This window comes from Sus scrofa, chromosome 5, assembly GCF_000003025.6.
Source record: "Sus scrofa isolate TJ Tabasco breed Duroc chromosome 5, Sscrofa11.1, whole genome shotgun sequence".
Classification (NCBI taxonomy): Eukaryota; Metazoa; Chordata; class Mammalia; order Artiodactyla; family Suidae; genus Sus; species Sus scrofa.
This window is the reverse complement of record NC_010447.5, coordinates 54850835-54871886: the sequence shown is the minus strand read 5'-3', so window position 1 is coordinate 54871886 and position 21052 is coordinate 54850835. Positions and strand designations below refer to the sequence as shown.

The 21052-nt window shown below is 34.7% G+C and overlaps 1 pseudogene; it reads left to right on the top strand.

Moving 5' to 3' along the window:
* Positions 3825-5909, top strand: LOC100151819 (adenosylhomocysteinase pseudogene; annotated as a pseudogene).

Sequence of the window (21052 nt, the reverse complement as noted above, 5' to 3'; positions counted from 1 at the left end):
TTCACTCCCCAATTTCTAATCATTCCTGCTCCTATATATCTAATCTTCTTAAAACCTGTTAAATCTTTCTCCTTCTTTACAAAAATCCCTGTTATTTTCTTAATTAAGATCTTCATAATTTCTTATTTGGCTTATTGCAACAACTTAGTAGTTTGTCTCCCTCTTAAGTTAGTTTCATGATCAGAATTCTCCTTCTAAAATGAAAATCTTTTTAAGTCCCTCACACGTTCTAATACTTTAGTTTCTCTACTAGCCTTCAAGACAAAGCCTAAAATAACTAGGCTGTCTATATTCAAAGCCACTGCTATCTGGATCCTATTGGTCTCTCCAACCCTAATGGTTACTAACCTAGTTCATTCAAATCACCACCAACAATTTCAGTACTATTTTTTTTTTTTTTTCTTTTTAAGGCTGCACCTGTGGCATATAGAAGTTCCTGGGCTAAAGATCAAAGTGGAGCTGCAGTTGCAGGCCTACACCACAGTCATGGCAACATGGGATCCAAACCATATTTACAACTTACACTATAGCTTGCCACAATGCCAGATCCTCCACTGAGTGAGGCCAGGATCAAACCCACATTCTCGTGGATACTAGTTGGGTTCTTAACCCACTGAGCCACAATAGGAACTCCCTCAGTACTATTTTCAACATCATTACCATTACAACCATATATCAGCTCAAAGCATATGGAAGTACATACAGTTTTATTACCATCATAAAATAACGGTAGGGAAACAGTTTGAAGTTAGATTTAGATTTTTAAATGACAAAATAAAAATAATCATAATTCAGATAACTGTCTATGTCTTAATTAGTTTCTGGAAGGAGGTTAGTGACTGTAGAAGCCTCAAGCAATGAGTTGGAAAATCCAGAAAAATAATTTTGATTTGCTTTGATGGGGGTTAGGTATGGTATTGTTTTACTTTAAATTAGAAATTACCAATAAAATGCCAAATGATCTTGCATCTGATCTTGATGAAATAAACCTGAAACTTAAAGCTTTGTTAATAAATATGAGAACTTACTATTGTTGATGGTTTTGTTATTTAGAGCTCAAATCAAAGGTTAGGGGTCAGAGATCCCTTTGAAGTCCTAGATTTACTATTTACCAATAATCTTAGAATATTTCCATTCTTAGAGCTCAACTTTCATAAAGTTACATAGCCATGCCTACCTCAAAGAATAAGATTATTAAAGGAGTTAGTACAGTATTAGACTAATAGCAGACACTTAGCAATCATTTTCCCTATTTTCTCTATGTGTCCAGGCATGAAAATTTAATGTGGATATAATTATAATAATGATAATCATAGTAATCAATATTATTGAGCACTTCCTATGTGCCATTAATCTAAGAGTTTACGTACATAATCTAATTTAAACCTCAACAACGTTTTGAGGGCTGTATCAAGGAAAGGGATAATTATAGAGAATCTTTTAAATATATTACAAGTTTACATTATATTCTTACATGTCATCACAAAATTATAAACTAGTTTTGGAAAACTATATTCAGTAAAATCAATTTCCAGCTCATACATTAATTCACCTCCAATTGTAATATGATGTAAATACCTATGCATTTTTAAGGTGTGGTTCTTATTAAGTGACATGATGTTGAAGGTCAAGTGGTTTTCTTCCACCCAGAAACTAGGCCAATACAGCCAAATCTCTTTGTCATTTTATTTTGCAAGCAGGTAGATTTATTCTCAATAGTCCTTTTCAATGAGCAAGGTCTGAAAGATCCTAGCTTTCTGTAGTGGTCTCGGTTTCAAATTCACCCATTGTTCAAATTAAGAACCAAGACTTTTGATTATTTAAAGAGACCAACAACTTCAGAGCGATGTGGTTAAGAAGTTAGGGCTACCATTATGCTTTCCAATTTTTTTTTTCTTTTCCTTTTCTCTCTTGTCTATTTTTTCTTTATTTTTCTTTTTTTGCAATTTAGAGTTTTTCTTTACTTTGTTATGAGAATATCTATACAATGAAAGGATATCTGTTACATTGTGTTCCTTCTTTGCTATCTCTTAGCTTTTCAATTGTCTTCTTGTTTTCTTTGCTAAGTCCAGTGACAAAAAAGATTCCATGACAAATGTCACTTGCAGTGGACTGTAATGGTTGTTTGAAGGGCTGTGTAGAGATGGTTCTAAGATCAATTCCAGCTTAATAGAAAAGAGTTCTGGAGTTCCCGTCGTGGTGCATTGGTTAATGAATCTGACTAGGAACCATGAGGTTGCGGGTTCGGTCCCTGGGTTTGCTCAGTGGGTTAACGATCCGGCAAAAAGACAAAAAAAAAAAAAAAAAAAAAAAAAAAAAAAGTTCTGAGTTGATTAGTGTGTTTGCAGTGGTCAAGGGAATGGGCAGTCCAGGGACAATGCTGTGTGTTTGCTGATATTGATCCATACCTTTTGCTCCAGACCACAAATTCTTCTCAATTTAATCTTTCCCTTTTTTTTTTTTTCATCCCCATTGTGATGCTGATTCATTTATCTAACTAGCAACAATTTTATGGCAAAGTGTAAAAACATGATATTACCTTACTTTACTTACAGGACAATTGCATCATGTGTAAAATGTAAGATAACACTTTCTTTACCTATTTCAGAGAATACTTTTGAAAATCAAATGAGACATGTATAAAATGTATAAAAATGCCATGTATATGTCAATCTGGGTAAATTACGACATGCTTTTTAGGCACAAAAATATGTTATCAATCTTTACTTTTAAGATGCAGTACCTAGAATGAAGCTTTGCATAAAATAAATGCACAATAAATGTTTGTTGAATAGAGCTGTCACTCACTTGCCCTATGAAACTCTTTCCTGATTATTCTGACCTGGAGAGTGAGGGGGGCGTGTGTGTGTGTGTGTGTGTGTGTGTGTGTGTGTGTGTGTGTGTGTGTAATTTCAGTGGAGGGCCAAAACTTTTCTAGGTAAAAATTAATAAATTATCATTTTGAAAAGTCACACATAATTGCTAATGATTTTTGGCATTTTTCTTTTGCAATATAACCTCCATGGGGGAAAGGAATTGTGTCTCTTCATATCTAGCAAATTACACAATGAAATGTCCTGCACTGTAGATATGAGATAAATAATAATTAATGCTGGTGAATTAACCTGATGAAATATTCCCTAAATAGCATCCCATAAGACTGTGAAATATGTCTTGTTCTAAAGTTAAAAGTAAAGGCCGCTAGCTCATTAATTCCCCACATTTTTTTTCATTTTGGGGTAAAATGGTTTTCAGGACCATTAACCTATTTGGCTGAGTTCCACTTCATTATGTGCTAGCTTCTATACCTGGATTTGTTGTAAAGCCATGCTCATTCTACCAAGTTTATAGCATTTCTACCAGAATGGTCATCTTAGGAATTTTGATACAATATTAAGAATGATAAAAACAACTTTGCAACTCAGTTTCATTGGAGAGCAGAAAACCACATGCATATTTAAACTGTGACTGGCTTCCAATTTTCCCCAGCTCAAATCTGCTCCACTTTCTGCATTTTCAAATCACTCACAATGAATCACACTTTATTCATTCATTCAAGCAAGAAGGCTTCAAATCATCCTCATATTTTGCTTCTCCTTGGCTACCATATTCAGTCATGTACTAAATTAAGAATACTCACTTTTACCTCCTGTGTGCCTCTGACTCTTTGACTCCACTCTCACTGATACATTCAGATCATTATGATTTTAGGAGACAACAGCCATAACATCCGAAGTGCTCTCCTTCCCCTTCTCCTTTCTCCAAGTTACTGGCAATACTGAGTCAAATATAATAGTGTCACACTCTTTCCTAAGAATCTTTGCCCTGCCCAGCGCTTGTCCCCAGCCTGAGTTTTGCCCTCTTTGCTCATGTCCATCACTAATGTGCAGAAGCGCCAATGGCATGTCTGAGAATGCAAGGCCCTGGACTCACAGAGAATGAGATGCTGGGCCTGAAGCTCATGCAGGAGATGTATTTGGCCTCCAAGCCACTGAAGGGCACCTTCATTGCAAGCTACCTGCACATGACTATCCTCACTGAGCCCCTTATTGCCCTGGGTACAGTGGTCCAGCTGCAACATTTTCTCTACCCAGAATCATGCAGCAGCTGCCGTTACCAAGGCTGGCATTCCAATATACCCCTGGAAGGGTGAAATGGAGGACGAATATCTGTGGTGAATTTAGTAGACACTGTACTTCAAGGACTGGCCCCTCAACATGATTCTGGATGATGGTGGTGACCTTACCAACCTTGTCCACACCAAGTACCCACAGGTTATGTCAGTCATCCAGGGCATCTCTGAAGAGACCACGATGGGAGTCTACAATCTGTACAAGGTGTGATGGCCAGTGGGATCTTAAAGGTGCCTGCCATCAACATTGACAACTCCATCACCAAGAGCAAGTCTGACAACATCTATGGCTGCTGGGAGTCCCTCATAGATGGCATCAAGCAGGCCACAGATGTGATGATTGCAAGGTGGTAGTGGTAATGGGCTATGGAGATGTAGGCAAGGACTACTCCCAGGACCTGTGGGGTTTTGGGCCTGGGTCATCATCATAGAGGTCAACCCCATCAAAGCATTTCAGGCTGCCACAGAGGGCTATGAGGTGACCACCATGGATGAGGCCTGTCAGGAGAGCAACATCTTTGTCACCACCCAGGCTGTACTGACATCATCCTCAGCCAGCACTTTGAACAGATGAAAGATGACACTATCATTTGTAATGTTGGATATTTTGACGTGGAGATAGATGTCAAGTGGCTGAATGAGAACGCTGTGGAAAAGGTGAACATCAAGCCCCAGGTGGACCGCTACTTGTTGAAGAATGGGCATCGCATCATCCTGCTGGATGAGGGCTCAAGGGTCAACCTGGGCTGTTCCATAGGCCACCCCAGTTTCATGATGAGCAACTCCTCCACTGACCAGGTGCTGGTGCAGATTGAGCTGTGGACCCATCCATACAAGTACCCTCTCAGGGTCTGCTTTCTGCACAAGAAGCTGGATCAAACAGTGGCTGAAGCCCACCAGGGCAAGCTGAACATGAAGCTGACCAAGCTGAATGAGAAGCAGACCCAGCAGGCACATCCCAGGAGGGCCCCTTCAAGCCTGATCATTACCACAACTGAGAACCAGACCTGCCCTTTGCCTTCCAGCTACTGTCCTTGCCTGGGTCCCATTTTCCTCCCCAAGAGTGAATGGCACCCACTCTGAGAATGGTTTGATAATGTCCCCCATAGACTCCCTGGGGCTGGTGACTAAGTCTTTGGCCTCTGCTGCATCCCTCATACTGTTCCAAGTGTGTGGTAGATGGAGTTGAGAAGTCCCTCCTCAAGCCCTAGTCATGATGGAGGTATAGGGGAGTAACCCACAGGGAACCACAAACTTGGGGGTTTTGGAATTGCTCACTCAGTCAATCCCTTCGTAGTCTGGAAGTCGGCAGTAGTGGTCACAAAGCCCGTGCACCTTAACATCCAGGCCCTCACCTGGCCTATGGACTTTACACCCATACTCTTGGTTTATAGGTTCATTAGTTCCTCAGCCCATGACAGAGGAGGAGGAGCTGTGTCAAAAGGGTGTGGACAGACTGTTGGAGTTTGAATGCTCCTGAGAGCCTGGCTCAGTGCTTGGCATTCTCTTAAACCTCAGAACAGTGAGGTTGGTACTTTGATTCCCTGTTTTACAGGGGTTGGAATATATTGTTAAGAAGTAGTCAAGAAAGGATAAGAGAAGTGACAGCCAGAGGTTGAGAGGGGCCAGAAAAACGTAAAAGCAGCATAGATCTGCCACCACATTGTAACTTGACGTTTCCTTATCACAACCCTGGGTCAAAAATATTAATTTGGTTTATAAGGTTTAATATGTTAAAAGAGAGAAAGAAGGTGGGTTAATTAAAAATTTGGTGCCTTAAAAAACCCCAAAAAAAACCCCAAACTTCTGACAGATGATCACTGCTCACAATATAAACAACTCAGACCTGCATAAATCTGGCCCTAATCTATTTTACTAAAACAATACCACACCTCTTTTCCCTCCTTTTGCAAAAGCCAGTGTTCCCTTTATGCTGAGTATTTCAACCTCTGTCTCTTTTACACTGTCATTCCTTGGAAGAGTACTTTCTTTTCTTGCAATGTCTTCCCTTTTCTATATTCACTGTGGCATATCTTCTAGTAATCTTGTAGAAGTTTCAAAGTGGTAGGTGTTGAGCAGACATAGTCTACAATGTTACTTGCTTGGATGGAACAACGTCAAAAACAAAACTAAATCTAATTTGCCTTTAGATACATCTTGGCTCAACAGTGCCCTCAATCCTCACTATTCCTGAGTATCTCCTTCTATACTGATTCACACATTTCTACTACCTGACAAGCTTCTATCTGCCTCTGCTTCCTTGTAATAAAGAGATAAGACAGTAGTCTTCATAGCACTGGATGGCCACATTAATCGCCAAAGAACAATAAGGTTAATTTTTGTTAGAAAAAAAATATATTGTTATTATTAAATAGTTGTCCTCAAATGTACATTCTTACTGAATAATTTTCCAGTGTAGGTTGACTAACAGTCCTGGTTTACCCAGACTGTCCTGATATTTAACACTTGAAAGTGTGACATCCAGGGAAGTATCTCAGTCCCATACAAACCAGAACAGTTGTTCACCCTGCTGGTACCACAAACAGAATTAAGCATTTCCATCTCAGGGCTCCTTTTATACAGTATTCATGCTTATTTTCCTGGAAATTTATGAATTTTTGGTGTTGTGTAACATTTATCTGTTTCCCCAGGTTCCAATTACTTACGGATTTTTTTTCGGGCTTCAATTTTCAAAGCAGTACAGTATTTTAGGAAAAATATAGCTAAAGGGACTCCACAGAAGAATTCCAGTACCAAGCTATGAGCTGTTAGCCTCAAAAAATACATAGCTGTTGAGTCAATATTTACTTTTTAATTTTTTATTTAAGTACAGTTGATTTATAATGTTGTGCCAATTTCTGCATTACAGCAAAGTGACTCAGCCAGACATATATGTATACATTCTTTTTTTCATATTATGTTCCATCATGGTCAATCCCACAAGACTGGATATAGTTCCCTGTGCTATGCAGTAGGACCTCACTGCTTATCCATTCTAAATATAATAGTTTGCATCTACTAACCCCAAACTCCCAGTTCCTCCCATTCCCTGCCCCCTCCCTCTTGGCAACCACAAGTCTGTTCTCTATGTCTGTGAGTCTGTTTCTGTTTTGTAGATAGGTTTGTTGAATCAATATTTACTTTTAATGGGAGGACTTTGGGAATTCGTTTGCTGATAACATGGGGGAAGTGGAAAATTACTTGGGTTTATGTTCCTGCTTTTGATATGGATGAGTAAAGCTGGATGGACCTAAGACCAGCATAGCTGCTGACCCCAATTTATACTCCAGGGCCATTAAACTCATCCTAGACGTATGAGCCATATATAAACTCATCTTTCTTTCCTCTGTATTGTACATTAATTAAATTTTGCTTTTACTGCAAAGAAGCTATACATCTTAAGTTTTCATATGATGCAACCAAATTGTCAGATGCTTTTCCATTATTGATGACATGAGTTTATTAGTTGTGTGGTTGAAAAGATGACTTTGAGGAAAAAATTCTATATTTATAACTCATATGTCAGGAATATTTTTTAGAAAATATTATAAAACACTGATCTATACAACTCAAGCTGCCAAAGTTTGTAGTATTAACGAAACAGTTATACTGAAGATGAGAGTGAGGCACAAAATCATCTTTTTTGCCAAACTTAGTCCGAAGGTAGAAAAAATTTTCTATACTTTTTTCTGAGGGTAGGATAGCACAGGAGTCAGGTTCCAGAGATAATCCTAACATGAAGGTAAATTTGAAGACTTACAAGCTCTATAAACTTCAAAAATGTATCTATCATCCCTGTACTTCATTTAGCTATGAGACAGAAATAACATCTAACTATGTATTTTCTGTGAATTAAATAAAATATCACTGATGAAGTAGTTAGCACCATAAAAAATATGTAGCATATCCTTAACAGATTCCAATAGTTCTTCTTGTAATCATTTTATGTGATTTTGTATTTCCACCATCTGGATAGGTATATATGTCATTAAAGGTATTACTTACACACTGCCAGAGCTAAGATATCTGAAAATTTCAATTTAAATTCTGACCAAACTTAGTTGTTTCAAATTTTATACATTGGAAATCTATCTGATACTTATTAACAGTGGAGACCGAAAATGCTAGGGAGTAAAAGGATGTCTGAGGGCATTCAAACCTAGTTTTGATTTTGCTTTTGAACTTGTTAGGTATTTCAAAGTACTATTCATTAGAATGAATATACATAACAATGGTGATCCTGCAACATGTATCCTGTTATAGACAAAAAGGTGTATTTATGTATGTTGTATATTTAGGTCTTCACCAAATACCATCTTTACTTTCCCTGACACATTTGCAACTGATTGAAAGATATACACACAGATGAGAGAGATGAAGATCAAGATACAGATTCTTGATAAAAACTAAATTGGCACACAGCTTCCATGTAGAGCTACAGTGTGCTTCTAAATACTGACTCATGGACTTTGAAAAACTTATGGTTTCTAAATGAGACAGGTTGGGAGGTGGGGAATGTACTGAGGGTTTGGGATGGACATGCTGTAGGGTTTGGTTGTAATGATTGTTTATTACTATAAATGTAATAAAATTCATTAAGTAAACAACAACAACAAAATACTTCATTCTAGAATTCACTTAAACTCTACCAAACTGCAGGCCTCACTCTCATAGGGACAAAGCTCATCCTATGATGATTATCCTATGACAGGAAAAGCAGATTAAATGTGTCCTTAGTACCCCCAGGGCACTGAGTTAATCATTCACTGTTATTCCCTTGCCGGGAAGGTGTGAGATGTAGAAGAGATAAGGTATCCCATCCATGCTTTTCACTCTTGGAAGCAGAATGGAAATTCTCTTCCTTTATGCAGATATAATTAGTGGGGACTAAGTGTTTGCTCCTAATAACCTCTATGATGTTATCTGTACATAAGGGGATTCAAAAAGGATGTCTTTTTTAGTAATAACGATGTTATACGATGAAAGTCAATCACTAACACCAAAAAAAAATCTCTATGATCAATTACAAGAGTTGTTATACAATTCTAATTATGAAAAACAAAAAAAAACCAAACAGGAAAACAGGGAGTTTCATAAATGATTTGAGGCTACTATAATACAAACACTCTGTGCTCACTAAAATGTTAAGAAAATTCACACATATTGAAGTTTGTCCAAAAAGTAACAGCAGTTTAGATAAGCTCATAAACATGGTTTGCTCCCAAGCCAAAGTGTATCAACCCAAGTCATGTTGTTTGGAGAATCTGAAGAAAGTGTGAAAATTTCTATCATCCCCACAAAGAAGAGATAGGAGATCAGGAGAATAGAGAGGAGAGATGGGTTGTACTCAAAAAGAGCAATGAACACCTGCCTTGTGTGCAGCATGGGTTTCTCACAAGTGCTGACATGGGCAAACACTCCAGGGATCAGGGGGAATTGGTGATCTAGTAAAATATGGTCTTTAGCTAAAGGTCAAATGAAATTGTACTGGAAACCTTGGGGATACTTTAAAGTGGGAACTAAAGACAGGGGCTGCTCATTAGAGCTTTTGCTTAAGTACCAGTTTCACTTTATCAGGGAAATTGTTCATTTGTGTGAAAATGTGACCTCTGTCAGTTTGCCAAGCAGGCTGGACCCTGGGGTGATCTCAGGCTCACGTGTGCCTGCAGAAGTTAAAGCTACCTGGGGACTACTTTCAAAGGACATTGCCAAGGTTAGCAGACCCAAAATCTGACCTTCCTCTTCTTTCTTTCCATTTATATCTGTTTGTAAAGTTCAAATGGTTCTTTTTTCCCCAAAAAAGAAAGCGCTTCAAATGCAATAAAATGATAAAAGATTCCAAGGGGATGCAGCTATAAAAAGAGAAGGTGAAATAAAAATGTTTCATTTAGGAAGGCTGGTTATTTAGGGAAATATAATTCAGATAGCTCAGTAACAATTACCATATTTCCTAACCTAGGAATTCTGGCCTTAAAATTTTATGGTGCCTACCACCTTTTAACCAGAGCCAAGTATGATTCCTAATGCATAAGTAAAGAAGAGAAAGGTTTTTTCACAGGATGTTTGTTTTCCAGAGAAGCTAATAAGGCAGAATTCTTTGAATTCTCCATATATGTGGACCTTCTTATCACATATCCGCATAAACTAAGCTACCAAGGATATGAACGATGGGCCAGTGATTTAATGGTATGGATAGATAACGATTAAAGAAAAGATGAATTTTAAAAATCTATGTTAAATACCTATTACATGCTAAGATTTTAGGGTTTTTTTTTTTTTTTCCATATCTCTGTAAGCAATGAGGCTTTTAATTATATCTACTTGCTTCCTGTTGGTCTTCTCTCTAGTTTATATGCCTTCAGAGAGAATGGATTTTGTCTTATTAAATGCTGTATTCTCAACATCTAGAACAGCACCTGACATATTTGTACAGTTTCTACATAATACAGATTTGTACTATTTTATTCTTTCTTTACTAAGAAAATGCACGACAGACATGCTCATGTACACAACCATTTTAACAACCAAATGAACTAGTTATTTAATAAATAACAGTGTTGATATTTACTGTAATGGATGTTAAAAATGTAACTAGGACTTCTAATTGTAAGGACTTCTCACTTATCACAGTCAAGGGTATGTTTATTTGTAATTCAGAGGGTGTTTTTATTTATGTTGTTAGCATAGAGCGGTGAACAATTTTCCTAACATAAATAAAATTTCTTTGAGTCAAGCACTTTGTTGGGAGCTTTGCATACATTAATTCATTCACATGTATGTGGAAAGGTAAAGCTATCATTAGCTTGAACCAAAAGAAATTTTCGGTACCACACAATTTGTTAACTTGCATAAATAGCAATTTCAAGTGGTTCAGTCAAGCACAAAAACCTCATTTAGAGGGAACAACTGCGGTTTGGAGAAATTAAATAAATGGTACAAAGCCCAATACCAGTAAGCAATAAACTTAAGATCGGAACTGGTATTTAGTTACAAATGCCATTTTCTATCTCTTGCTTCCTGAATATGGCTTTAGCAGTGGAATCTCAAGAGAAGTCAGGGACAGACATGAGATAGTTTTGGGATACTCTCTTTCTGTTAAACATGGAATTATATAAAGTACAATGCAAAATTACATGAATTCTTAAGACAACAAGAGGTTCTGGAAAAATTTCACATTCTGTGGGATCACTTTGTGCCAGGAATTTCTTTGTACTAGAAAATGGTAGCAAGCAAAGCACATTGACTCCCAGACCCCCACCCACACCACTATCTTAAAGTGAACACCCACAAGGAGATTAGCCACTGATCAATACAACTGTATAATCTGCTGAGGACAAGAAAAAGGTTATTTTCTTTGAAAGAAAAAAAAAATCTACCTCTTATAAATGTCATCAATATAAAATGATTTGCTTCAGATACAACGGTCAATGTTTAACATACTTGCTAGGAGTTCAGAAACAAATATGGATGGATGTGTGGAATATACTCAGGTAAAAAGTATTGTTTTTTGAAAATAAAAAAGTTTTTTTTTCCCTTTTGAAATTAATTTCTACACTATCACTTTCTTAATATCAAAAATTATAGTTGCTGTATTTCCATTATAAGCAATAAAATGAAAGAGTAATTCTGAAGACATTTATTATCTAGAAGGTAGTATTTAATTTCTGACTGTAATTTAGAAATTTATGAAGTCTTCAAACACCTTTCAACTTTCCATTTAAGCAGTAAATGAAAAAGATTCAAAAACACAAAGTATTCAAAGATACAAAAAAAGAGACTACTACAAATAAACAGTTCAGTGACCCAGGTGTTATTTAATATAGGTAATTATCTCCATTGACTTTCAATGAAATGCATTCCTATTCAATTAGAATTCTGAGTAGGATCACATAAATTATTTAATGAACTGATTATCAAGGTTATAGTTATCAAACACAGCTTTCTGAGCAGCCTCACTTTCCTAAAATAACATGTATTCTCTACAGACATATAGAAACATGAAACTTTGACCTCTGAAGGGTTTTTTTGTTTATTTGGTTTGGTTTTACCTTGAGTTCCCATTTAGTGAGCAAAAGATGTGGAAGAAAATTAAATTTGGATGATATTTTATATTTAGCTGATTTCTAGAGGACAATTTAAACTTCTATTTATTTTCTATTAAAGCAATTAGAAAAAAAATTCATGCAGAACTCCCATTTCACACTAGCACTTCATTTGCTGTCTAGGGGTATCTTATCAAGAGGTAAGGAGGAGGATAGAAAAAGTGTTTATTTTTAAATAGGGTATAATGTGACTGGGGATAATTTCTATAATCCTCACAAGAGATACACAGAAGAGTTTATTTTTTTCTCTTAAGGAGGTGGAAAAGGTCGAGTCATGCTGAACATTAAGATTGGAAATAGGTAAGCCAGCACAAGCCAACATGCAGTGCAGCTCACTGTCACAGCCAGAAGGAGCTAATTGTATTAGTTATGGTAATAGTGCCCTCCAGAGGAATTCTGCAGGAATTCGAAAGGCATAGGGAAAATTAAAGGTGGTGAAGATAATGGATTTAAATACATACTTATAAAGCAAGTTAACATATTAATCTTGCCTAGATAATTAAAATATACTTAGAATATATTTTAAATTTAGTGCTGAAAGCTAACACTATCTTCATAAAAATATCAACAAGCAAACATGATTTAAATATTTTAGGCCATTTGTGAATCCATACTTATATTCTTGGTATATTCTAAAAAATGTGATATGTTATTTTAAAGTTAAATCCAGGAAACAGTAAAGGACTGAGATTAACGAGTTTAAATTTGTGATCCTGTTGTTACTTTTCCTTTGTGGTATTTCTGAGTCTTCAGAATTTAGTGTAAACAGTGGTATATTCTAACATTAATATCTAGTATCATTGAAATGAGGCAAAATTATAACAAGCACGATCAATTATTGAAAGTAAATGAAATGGGAGACTCCAAAGCACCAGATTATAGACAGTAAGCCCCACTTACACCACAAAATATTAACGAGATAAAAATAGGTGATAAATAACTAAATGAAAATAAGAGGCCTCTGTGTTTATCATTTAAATATTTATACTTTCTTAATTTTAAAGAATGAATAATGATTATTTCACATAATGATTTATTTTAATTATCATCAAAATTGCTTCTGCTACTTTATTATGTTAGACACTTAGGCAAATGCTGGGAAAAGGGAATTCATATTTAATGATTTCACTGCTTTTTACCTCACTCACCATTGTTAGCCACCCATCATAATGATTTTCTGCATTTGAAATTGTTTCTGTAATTTACTAAAATAGCTATGAATAATTGAAATTTTTCTCTTGACGTTTAATATTATAAACCACAAAAAGAACAAGAGTGAAAAAATAATAACAAAGGAATGAGAACAACAAATAAAAAACAGTAACAAATATGGTAGATAAGTTAATTCAATTATATTAACAATCACTTTGAATGATCTAAATACACAAATTAAAAGACATTGTCAGAGGAGATCAAAAAATAAGACCCAATTATGTGTGATCTACAAGAAAACCACTTTAAGTATAAATATACATATCAAAAGTAAATGGATTTATAATGCCACTACATTATATATGTATATATATTTTCCTATTTGTCAATCCCTAATCAAATATCGTATCTTTGGTTTTTTTTGGCCAAGCCCAGAGCATATGAAACTTCCACAGCCAGGGACTGAACCTGTGCCACAGTAGTGACCAAGGCCACTGAGTTGACAATGACAGATCCTTAACCCACTATGCCACAAAGGAACTCATGAATACTATATCTTTTAAGTTATTTTTGTTTATAATAAATCTAGAGACCTGAAGGGTTAAGTTTTTCTTATACTGCTCTTACTTTCAAAATTATCTCAGGCAATCTTGTTCCTTTGCCCTTCCAAATGAACAGTAAAAGAGCTTATCAAGTTTCACAATATCACATGTTGAGATTTTGAGTTGCATTTACTTAATAGTTTAATTTGAAAAACACTGCTATCTTTAAGATATTGAGTGTTTGCATCCATGACAGCGATAGCTCTCTCTAGTTACTTATGTCTTGTTTTATGTTCTTCAGTAGTAATTGCTTTCTCTGTAAAGATTCTATCTTTTGTTACATTTGTTCCTGGCCCATTACTGTTTCCACGTTACAAACAGTATCTGTCTCTAAGTTACAGTTTTAATTGTTAATTAAAAATATTATAACAATATTCATTTTTAAAATTATTTATTCCATAACCAGAAAATTTGTTGAATTCTCCTATTTGTTCTAAAAGTTTATCTGTGGAATCTCTTGGCTTTTCTATGTAGACTATCAAGTAATCAAAATATAATGACAACTATCCTTTCTAATCACTATCATTTAATCAATATTAATAATAATATTATTATTATTTTAACTTGTGATAGCTAGGACTTCCACTGCAAGTTGAACAGAAGGAGTGTTAGCAATTCTCATCTTATTCCTTATGAAAATACTATTGTTTAAATATTTCATATTTGATGAAGAATCATGGTATATATATTTATGTTAGATAATCATAATTAGAATGAGGAGTTTCCTATCTTTCCAAGTTTTCTAGGATATTTTATCTTGAATTAGTATAAAATTTTAATTTCAAAATATTCTATAGATAATGAGACAAGCATATAGTTTTCTTCTGCTTAACTGTCAATATCTGAAGAAATCTTAGTAGATTTCCAATAGTGGAACAGTCCTAGGTTAAAGTTAACATGGTTATGAGTCAGCATTTTATTTTCTTAAATACCTGTTTGCTTTTCAAAATACTGTTTTAATGAATCTGACTAGTATCCATGAGGATGCATGTTTGATCCCTGGCCTTGCTCAGTGGGTTAAGGATCTGGCATTGCTATAAGCTGTGGTGTGGGTTGCAGATGCAGCTTGGATATGGTGTTACTGTGGCTGTGGCATAGGCCAGTAGCTACAGCTCCGACGTGACCCCTAGCCTGGGAACTTCCATATGCTGCAGGTGTGGCCTTAAAAGGACAAAAAAATTAAAATAAAATAAAATAAAAAATACTGTTTTAGGGCTTTTGTCCCTATGTTCAAAAATAAACCTAGATTATAATATTTTCATCCCCCATTTTTTTTTAATTTGGAGCTTTGGGCAATTCTGGTTAAATTAACCTCATAAAAGAAGTGATTCTGATGTCTGACTTCATACTACAAGCTACAGTAACCAAAACAGTATGGTACTGGCACAAAAACAGAAATATAGATCAATGGAAAAGGATAGAAAGCCCAGAAATAAAACTATGACACCTATGGTCAATTAATCTATGAGAAAGGAGGAAAGAATATACAATGGATAAAAGAGAGTCTCTTCAATAAGTGGTGGGAAAATTGTACAGCTACATATAAAAGAATAAAATTAGAACATACACAAAAATATGTTAGTGAATTAAAGGCTAAAAGTAAAATCAGATACTATAAAACTCCTAGAGGAAAACACTTTGACATAAATTTCAGCAATATCTTTTTGGATCTGTCTCCTAGAGTAATGGAAATAAAAACAAAAATAAACAAACGGGGACCTAATTAAACTTAATAGCTTTTGTATAGCAAAGGAAACCATAAGCAAAACAAAAAGACAACCTACAGAATGGGAGAAAATATTTGCAAATGATGTGACTGACAAGGGATTAATCTTCAAAACACACAAACAGCTCAAACAACTCAATATCAGAAAAACAACCCAATCAAAAAAAGTGGAGAATATCTAAATAAACATTTCTCCAAAGAAGATACAGAAATGGCCAAAAGGGACATGAAAATATGCTCAACAGCACTAATTATTAGAGAAATGCAAATCAAAATTACAATGAGGCATCAACTCACACCAGTCAGTATGATCATCATCAAAAAGTCTACAGGTAATAAATGCTGGAGAGAGTCTGGAGATAAAGGAACCCTCCCACCCTGCCCTGTTAGTAAGAATGTAAATTGGTACAGCCACTATGGAGAACAATATGGAAGTTCCTTAAAAATCTAAAAACAGAGCTACTGTATGATCCTGCAGACCCACCTTGGGTATATATCCAGAGAAAACCATAATTTGAAGATACATTCACTCCAATGTTTCTATCAGCACTATTTACAATAGCCAAGACGCAGAAGCAACCTAAGTGTTCACTGACCGATGAATGAATAAAGAAAATGAGGTATATACACACAATGGAATATTACTCGGTCTCATAAAAAAGAACGAAATAATGCCATTTGCACCAACATGGGCAGACCTAGAGATTATTTTACTATGTGAAGTAAGTCAGAGAAAGATAAATATCATGATATTGCTTATACTCAAAATATTAAAAAAATACAAATGAGCTTATTTATAAAACAGAAATAGACTCATAGACTTCAAAAACTAACTTATGGTTACCAAAGAGGAAAGGGGGATGGAGAGATAAATTAGGAGTTTGGGATTAAATTATACAGGTTTCTGTATTATATAGATAGATATATCTATTATTTGAATCTCTTAGCTGTATACCTGACACTAATACGACATTGTAAATCTGCTATATTTCAATTAAAAAAAAGAACAGAGAAAAATGCTAAAGTAAAATAAAATGCATCCACTAAAGCAAAAAACAAAACAAAACAAAAAACAAGAGTTGGTAAGTTTTCCATACTCTGGATAAGTTTATGCACAATGAATTATCTGTTTTTTCATGGTTTTGTATATTCAGAAAAGCAAAGAGAAAAAAAAAATTGTCCTCTATGTTGTAGCCATGTCCATTTAATCAAATTTATTTTCATGATTGTTATTCAAATATTCTATATATTTTCTATTTATTGTTGGGTTTAGCAAGTTTTTAAGAGTTCAGCTAAAATCTCCAAATATAGTTGTACTTTTAAAATGTTTAATTTTAATTATTTTAATTTTTGCTCTGCAAAAAGTTTTTCTTGCTAGGTGTGATCAGGTTAAAGATTTTAGGTGTTTCTGTTGAATTTTTGTATCTATAGTATCTTTATTCACTAGTAATTGTTTGGCTTTCAGTCTTTCTCATGCTAATCTAGATATCACAGTTTTCTTTTTCTAAGTATCTATTGACATTTATTTTATATTATTTACTTTAAACCTTCTCTATTTTTTGTATTCCATATTTCATTTTTCACCTTTTATATTATGTGCTTACTCACTGCTTATTTTCTCTCTTCCACTAGCAAACTGAATTTCATGAGGGCAGGAATATTTGTGTTTGATTCAGTCATGTATTGAAGCATCTAGAATAATGCCTGGCACATAATAGGATCTCAAAATATATTTGCTGAGAGAATTTCTTGCTGTCGTTTATAATTTAAACTATATATACTAGTATATTCCTTCATAGTTTCCTGAAAATATGCATGTATCTCAGTTGTCATGATACAGAAATAGAAAACACTATAACAGCAGGATTTCTTTAGTGAAAGTTTACAAGAATTTCACCAATATTTATGAAAATATTGTAGAGTTTTCTATATTGACAAGGTAAATATTGGGAGTTCAACCAAATTTTACTTATTAAGACTAATTACTGCTCTATAAAGTGATATGAAGGCCACCAAATGATGATTCTGAATTCATATATGTTTTGTAATATACTATGAAGGGGAAAATAATGATTATTAACTAGATCTATAAAGAAGAAGAGTACAGGTACATTGTTAACAAAGACAGAATTTTTAGGAATTCTTTTTTAATAATCCTTAGGAACAGAATTAATTAACTCACAAATGCTATTACTACTTTTTGAAACAAGACTTCAAAGTATTTTAGGAATAAATTTCCCTAATTAATTTAATTAAATAAAAAATTGAAAAAATAGCATTGTACCCTAATGTAGTATCATTTCTAATTACTAATACCGAAATAATGTGAAGCTATCATGTAGCTATCACAAACTCACACCACACTAAATTTCATGCAATTTTTAGTATTCTGAGGGACATGAATAACCTTTAACCCTCTAATTTTTATAGGTTTTCACAGATGAAGAAACCAAGATTAAGAAGTGAAGAGTTTATGAAATTTACCTCAACTTATAAAATAACTTCAGCAAAGCTGAGCTTTCCCAACTCTAGATGGAAGCTCTTTTTACTAGACCAATAGTCCTCAAAGTATCACCCATAAACCTGGAGGTTTCAGACTCTTTGAGGAGGTCTATGAGCTCAAAATATTTTCATAAAAATATGAAATGTTACATTCCTTTTAGACTTTGTTGATATTTGCATTGATGGTACAAAAGCAATTGTAGATAAAACTGCTATCAGAAAACAAGGAACTAGCACTAAAAGCATAATCTAGTAGTGATTATGCTTTTTACTGAAACAGGCACAAGTTAAAACAAACAAACAAAAAGGTCAGTTTCATTATTCCAGGAATGCAAGATGATTCAACATCTGCAAATCAATCAATGTGATACACCTCATTAATAAAAAAAAGGATAAAATCATATGATCATCACAATATATGCAGGAAGAACATTTGACAAATCTACATCTTTTCATGATAAAACCTTTTTACAAACTGGGAATATATGAAAATATGGAGGAAACAAACTTACTAAAGGCCATATATGGCCAGCCTACAACTAACATCATACTTAATGGTAAAAATCTAAAAGCTTTCCTCTAAGTTCAGAAATAAGACAAGGGTACCCTCTCTCAGTACTTCTATTCAAAATAGTACCAGAAGTCTTAGTTAGAGCAATTAGACAAGAAAGATGACAGGATTTTACATAAAGACTCCACTCAAAACTGTTAGACCTAATAAACAAAGCAAAGACCTTAGCAGGATACAAACTCAATATACAAAAACCAGTTGTATTTCTAAATAATAACAAAAAACTATCAGAAAGATAAAAAATAATCCTGTTTCCAAAACACGAAAAAGAATAAAATACTTGAGTATATTTAACCAAGAAGGTGAAAAATCACTTAATAAGACATTGATAAACAAAACTGAAGAAGGTACAAATAAATGGAATGATATTGTATTCTCATGGACTAGAAGACTTAATATTGTTAAAAGGTCCATACTACCCAAAGCAATCTAAGGATTTAATGTAATCCCTATCAAAATTCTAATAGCCTTTTTTAAAAGAAAATGAACAAAAATTCAAAAATTTATATGGGACCACAAAAGACCAAACAATCTTGGAAAGAAAAACAAAGCTGGGTTTTTATGCTTCCTGTTATCAAACTATATTGCAAATCTACAACAATCAAAACAATGTGATATTGGCATAAAAACAGACACAGATATTGACAGAACAGAATAGAGAGCACAGAAATAAACCCACATGTGTATGGTCAATTAATTTACATCAAAAAAGCCAAGATGATAAAATGGGGAAAGGACAGTTTCTTTAATAATTGGTACTGGGCAAACTGGATAGGCATATGTATGCAAAAGAGTAAAACTGGACCCCTATCTTATACCACAAACAAAAGTGAACAAAAACAGATTAAAGACTTGAATGTAAGACCTGAAATCATAAAATTTCTTAAAGAAAATTAAGAGGTGAGTCTTGACACTGGTCTTGCCAGTAATTTTTTTTTGTATTGACACCAAAGCAAAGTCAATAAAAGCAAAAATAAACAACTGGGACTATAGCAAACTAAAAAGTTTCTACATTGGGAGATCCCATCATAGCTCAGTGGGTAGGAACCTGACATAGTCTCTGGGGATGCAGGTTTGATCATGGCCTCCCTCAGTGGCTTAAGGATCTGGAATTATCATTTTAAACTGTGACACAGGTCACAGATGAGGCTCAGATCCATTGTTGCTATGGCTGTGGCATAGGCCTCAGCTGCAGCTCTGATTTGACCTGGGAACTTCCATATGTCACACGTGCAGCCATAAAAAGAATAATAAAAAAGTTTCTGCACAACAAAGGAAACAATCAACAAAATAAATGGTAACATACCAAATGGGAGAAAATATTTGCAAGCTGTATATCTGATAAGGGTTCAACACCCAAAATACATAAAAACTTACCTATTCAATTAAAAAAATCCAAAAAACCAAAAACCAAACAAACAAAAATACTCCCAAAGAATCTGATTAAAAAATTGGCAGAGGAACCGAACAGATATTTTTCCAAAAGAGGCACAAATGGGCAACAGGTACATGAAAAAATGCTCAACATTACTAATCATCAGAAAAATTCAAATCAAAACTACAGTGAGAGAAGTTCCTGTTATGGCTCAGAGGGTTAAGAGCACAACACAGTGTCTGTGAGGATGCAGGTTCAACCCCTGGCCTCGCTCAGTGGGTTAAGGATCCAGTATTGCCATAAGGTGCAGCAAAGGTCATAGACATGGCATGGATCCAGTGTTGCTGTGGCTGTGGCCGTTGCATTGGGTGGCAACTGCTACATTTGACCTCTAGCCTATCAATTTCCATATGCCAAAGGTGTGGCCATAAAAAGCAAAAAAAAAAAAAAAAAAAACTACAATGCTATATAATAAGACATCACCTCACACTTGTTAGAATGGTTATTATTAAAAAGACAAAAGATAAGTTGTGTTGGCAAGAATATAGAGAAAAGGAAATCCATGTGCACTGTTGGTGAGAATGTAAGCTGGTGAAGCCACAATGGAAAACAGTATGGAAGTTCCTCAAGAAATTAAAAATAGAATTGCCATCTGATCTAGTAATTTCACTTTTGGGTATATAACCAAAGGACAAGAAAATAAGATCTCAAAGAGATGCATGCACTCTCATGTTCACTGGAGCATTATTCATGATATCTAAGATATGGAACCAACTTACATGTTAATTAATGGATAAATGGAAAAAGAAGGAATGGTCCTTATATATACAGAATATTATTCAGCTGTGAGTAAAGACATCCTGATATTTGTGACAATACAGAAGGGCCTT